Raw genomic sequence first — 6000 nt, 5'->3', positions numbered from 1 at the left:
TCTAGATCCTTTTTTTTCTCCTGCTTTCTTGGGGATGATGGGAACAGTTTGACAGAGTTGCTAAATCACACACACACACACCTGGGTGTTCTCTCATAGTTTCTTCTCCTGGTGTATTTTGCCTCACTTCCCAGGTCTCTCATTTCCTTTCCAACCTGGTTTCTCCAGCTACCCTGCTTTTATACAATTAAGCAGCAGTTTATCTTTGTGTTTTGCTCTGCCTGCCTGCCCAGACAGGTGGTGGGGCAGTGTGGCAGGAAGCCTGGGCTCTCCACTGCCTTCTGAAACTTGCTGGCAGGTGGCTGTGCAGGATTTCGGCACAATGCCCCAAACACATTCTGTGATGACTCTCAAAACCTTGCTCATGTAAGGAAGCTATTGTGTGGGGGTTTTTAAAGCATGACTCTGTCTCTGGTTTTGTGCCCAAGAGTTGACATTGCTACAAACTCTGCTGAAGTCTAATCCCCACAAGCCACGCTGAGCCAGGGGCTCCCTACCGTGGCTTTCCTCCATTCCATTCCCCCTGAGGTGCCCCAGGCCAGGAATCTGGACTGCCAGAGCCCACACCACCACTGCATCGGGCACTCTCCAGCCTGGGCCCAAAATACCTAAAAATTGTCCATAGCTCAGAGGTAGAGGCACCAGTCTCTGCTGTAGGGCTGCCCTCAAACCTGATCCTCTGGCTCACAGGCACCTCCCTGCAGGAGGGCACGACCTGTCTGCACGGCAGAACTCTCCCAGGTTGCACTGAACTCCCACAGCAACCAAAAAGTCATCCCTCACCTTGACACCCACTTTCAGGTCATGATTTTGTATGTCCCATTTTTCACAAACATATTTCCTGAGGGAATTCAGCCTAGTTCAGAATTCCCCCACCGTGGCACAAGCTGTTTGAGAGTGGCAGGTGAAGGCTGTTGGAATGGCTGCAAAGGCACATGTCCTTTCTCTTTCCCTTTCTTTTCCCCCACACAGCTACCCTTGTTAGAAAACCACCAGTAAACTGGTGTTTTCTATGACTGTTCTCCAACTTAGCAGATAGTTTTCCCTTAAAATTATTATTTAAATGATTTTGCCATGTGGGGAAAAGAAGAAAAAGACAACAGGAAAATCAAATTCTTTACATTATAAACCTGTAGTATTTCCCCATTTCAAGTACAGATTTTGCTGGCAGTATATGGGTGTCTTATATGGGCTAAGAATGGGAAGAAAGCAAACATTTCTCCTTTGGTGAGGCAGCACACAAATTTTCCTCTTCTTTTTTTCCCACTATAAAATGTTGGAAGTTGTTGAATAAAATAGATTGCACATACACACTGTTTTTTTCTCGCTTACAATGGGTGACAGTCGAAGAAAGAGCTGACATCCAAAAACCCCCTTAGATTCTGGGGTAATGATGGTGGTGGCAGCACAGAGCATTTCCAAACCTTGTATACATCGGCTACCAGGGCTGGGATTTACAACACTGTTGACTCCAGGGTGAGTTGAGGCTTCAGAGCACAAATACCACTTACTGTCTGTTGGTCTCTTGGTGCTGATGCGAACATATGCTACCACTTCTCTCGTTTCTTCTGCAACACCTGAGATTATGGTGATATTTTTGGCATAATAGCTGTCTTCTAAGAATGCTTGATTTGGAAGTGAGCATAAAGTCTGCAAGTTCCTTTACTGATATGTTCTAGTCCAGGCTGCAGTATGGTGGGATCGAGTCACCCAAATCTCCCCAGCATCATGCCAGAATGCAGAACAGAATTTAAGTTTCATTGGGCCAAAGAGGGAAAGCACAACAGAGATGCTGATGGTGGGATCTGGAGACCAGGATGCTTGTGGATGACGAGGAGCCCAGTACTGTCCTCCCTGCTCTCCAGGATATTTTTGGCTTGTTAAGGCTCTTCAACATAAATTTCCTTCACATGCTATACAGCTCAGCATCTAGGGCCACATCCTGGGAGACACAGTAGTGAAACATTTTGGACAGATAAGTGGATTAGGCCTACAGTCCCATTTTCTAGGGCAGCATTTTAATCACTGAATAATTGCAATGAGTGCTACAGCCATCACTGCTGTCCCACCACCCTAAAAAACAAGCAGGAGTCAGCAAATGCATTACAAATAAGAGGTGTCTCCTTCAGGGATGATGCTATGCTCTATATCCCAGGCAGGTTGAGGTGTTTATCAGAAGTTCTCCCAAGCTAGGGACGGGTATCAGATTTGCCTCTGACCTCTGATTTTCTATTCAGTACCTCCAGGTGACTCCTCTGTCAGCATGCAGGTGGCATATAGGGGCTGGGACACCAAACAGTATAGCTTCATCTGGTCCATAAAAGCCCCAAAACTTACGTGGTTTAATGAAGTTTTTAGCTGGTAATTAAAAAAAACATATTAAGAAACTTGTTGGTGTCTGCTCTTTGGCTGGGCTATTACAACTGCAGGTCACATGCTCAGAAATCTTTGGGGAAAGGGATGGGGAGAAGGACTTCATGAGGCATTACTCATAAACATGAAGACCCTTTTTCCTTTAAGTTATCCTCCGTTACTTCTGGGTCTTTTAACTGTGCATATATGCATCAGAATTTTTACAAATAAAATAAAACACCAGAATTATATTATCACAAGCACCAGCAGAGACACACAAGCAATGTAATGTGATGATTGCTTCCACTTGGTTGTTTAAGTACCTAGAAGCAGCATTTGGTGCTCACAGGAGTTTTATACTTTCAGGCTCTGTGAGATGGCGAGATGAGTGTAAGGACTAATTTCCTTCTTTGTGCTGGTGGCCTCTGACCATGGCAGAGAACAAATGGAAATCAAAGGTAAGGAAGGGTTAAGAGAATTAAAGTTATATGGGGATGGCATACACGCTTCATTTAATGACTTAATAAACCAGAGGGTTTTTGAAGCAGCAGATAACAAATGGGGATGGGGGGGGGAAAGTTTGTCTCAAGAAGAGCAGAGGTTTAGAAGGGACATTTTAAACTCTACACCTAAATGAAGATTTGGAGCAAGGAGTTCTGCTTTAAAGCAGAGCAGAATCAGTGTAGCTCAACTCCACAGCAATGCTGTTGGAGCTCTCAAGCTCAGCAAAGCACTTGCAGGTGAGACAGTGCTTAGTTTAAGGTTTTGCTAATTCCCCGTGGAGTTCATCAAGTGCTTAATATTCTGCTATGTGTGTGGTTAACAGAGCACGTGTTCTCAGATGGAAAATGTGGAGAACAGATCAATTACGCTCTGACTCTTCCAGTATGAAAACTCGAGGATATGAAATGCACTGCAAACCAAACAAAATTATGTGGTTTTTCCTCCAGCATGTAGTAGACTTGTGGAGTTTCTTACCAGAGGCTGCCGTGAGTACTTGAAGATTATGCACACTGAAGACAGCACAAGGACTTGAACAGAGATATATCCTAGATTACTGAACAGAGAAATTACATCAGCTTGGGAAATGTCCTGAGCTACAAATGCTCAAAGCCTGGGGGCAGAAAAGTACCTTTGATGTTTACCCTGGTCTCATCCTGCCCTTGGCTCCTGCTTTCATCTACCATCTGAGTGGGGTATCAGGATGAGGGAACCCTCATTGTGACCTCATGTCACTGCTCTGTGCAGCTGTGGCCTGTGGGAGAACAACTTCATTAGCCTCACTTTCAAAGGACTGATGGAAAAATCCTGCTCATGTGTAGGATCCATATTCTTCAGTAGGGAGATTTCTAACTAATTGCTATAATTTCTGCACTTCTCTTGCAGGTGATTCAAGCCATGCAGAATCCTCACATAGTTTAGTGTTTCTCTCCACTGAATAAAAGCACTATGAAGCAACACAGGTGAAAAGAAGCAGCTGTGGCACTCAAGTATGAATAGTATTACTCCATTTTTTTGGCAAGTCTGGAATGAACAGTTACCAAGATAGAGTACAGAAGCCCGTGGAGAAAAAAAATCCACAAGTCAAAGAATTTTCTCAAAATTTCTATAGTATGAGTCATTTCAATGGGAGGAGTAGCAGGGGCAGAAAGTAAGCAGAAAAGTACAGCAGTAACTGTGTACCGACTAGAGAAAAATGGTGCTCACGCAACATACAACAGCAATATTGCTGAACTACGTAGACTCTCACCAAGACACTGCAGAGTTTAGTAGCATTTCCAGCCACTATGTATCTCACATGTACTCTTCCATCCTTTTAATTTGCAGTCTTGAAAACCCTGATCTTGGGTAAGCTTGCTCTTCATTTTATTTGTGTTCCAGGCAGGGACAGTGAAGCTCAGGAAAGTCTGTTGTTGTGCACAACAGATACTGTCAGATATTGTTTGCATAAAGAAGTGCCCACATATATTACCACCCAATATCTTGAAAAATTAAGTGATTTCACTTTGTCACCTTACACAGCTTGTTTGAGTCACAGAGCCATGTAGTGAGAATGTCCTTATCCTCAAACTCATGGCATTTTCTGGGGGCATTTTAGTTGCAGCAATGAACCAATTTTAAATTTGTTTCATCAAACGTCACAGTGGAAGAATGCAACCAAGCACTTGGGCACCAAGAGTAAAGTATTCAACTTGAAATCCCCATGACTGTTCTGGTACTTAAATGTCTACAAGCTGTGTGTATTTTGTTAGATCTATTTGTACCTACAGGATGTGTGACCTGAGGGGAGCCTTTCAGAGCACAGGGGGAGAATCAGCAGATCACCTGCCCAAATCCACTGCTGAAAAAAGGGAGGAAAGGTACATTGATGTGTATAGGCATGCTTTCTCTTTGACTTTAACAAGTTTTTCTAAATCATCTTCTCTCCTGCCTTGCCAGATGAAAAGCAGGTTTAGCAGGATAACAGCAGATTCTGGTAACGACTGCATTTCTCATCAATGTTTGTTTTACACGTGGGACTTTCCAAAAAAATTTTAACACAGAAAGCCTTGGATCATCATAGCAACACAAAAACATAACAGTTTTAAACATAGTTTTATACTATCTGTGCTATCCAAGAATATACTTTAATCAGGAATATATAGTATCAGTTGTAAGTATATATTATATACAGCTGAGTAAAAAGAAGATAACTGTTCCATGTTGAGTAATACCCCAGTAAGGCAGACTTAAAAGAACAGAAATTACCCTATTGATGTAATTTCCATCAATTTCTGATATAATTACTTGGGGGGGGGCTGTGTTTTTTTTTTTTCTTTTTAAATCAGTGCCACTGAAGGACACCTTGAAATTACAGCTATTTAGGAAAGCAAAATAAAACAGTGTTTATAGCTAAAATTAAGTTACTGATTTTAGCTCCATAAGCAGAAATACATAAATGGCAGAGCTCAGCATTTTCTAAAGCATACTCAAGTCATGTTCCCAGCAATCAAGAGAGACCTAATCAGATTTTTCCTCTCAAAAATAATGATCTTGGCAGGTTTTGTTAAATAACTTCCCAGGCTTTCCTGTTCCCAAGGGTGTTGTGTGCTTATGGTGATTGCTGGGTGCTGAGATGTATTTGTGCCTCACTGCTGCATTTCCTCAGTCCCCATGCCTGTATCTCTAACAGCTGAATGAGGTATTTCCGAGTGAAGATGGGAGGCTGTGCCTGCGGCTTTGGCTCTGCTGCCCGATGGAATAGGTTCTGCTCTGGAGTTCGGCTGCTTCCCACCCACTCTTGGTTCACAGAGCTCCCCCCTCCCTGCCCTCAGCCTGTGTTCCCAGCCTCACTTTCTCCTCTGCATCTTCTCAGGTGACATGAGAGCTCAGGAAGGAAGGCCACTTCCTCTGCCTTATCCCAGTAGACTGCTCATTTCTTCAGTTCACGCATTTTCCTGCTCCTGTTTCTCCATCTTCCTCTGCTGTATATCTAGTTATTGCCTTACAAGATATTTTGCAGTCCTTTGTATGAAAATTGCTGCAAAATCATGCATTTATTTTACCATATAGGAAAAATGGAAGACTTCAGAAATTAAGAGCAGCACTTTCAGCTTTAGTTGCCCAGAGTGGAATTAACCTTAATTAAAAAAAAAAAAAAAAAAAAAA

Source organism: Hirundo rustica, chromosome 3 (assembly GCF_015227805.2).
Source record: "Hirundo rustica isolate bHirRus1 chromosome 3, bHirRus1.pri.v3, whole genome shotgun sequence".
Taxonomy (NCBI): Eukaryota; Metazoa; Chordata; class Aves; order Passeriformes; family Hirundinidae; genus Hirundo; species Hirundo rustica.
The sequence above is the reverse complement of the archived record's forward strand: the minus strand, read 5'-3'. Positions refer to the sequence as shown.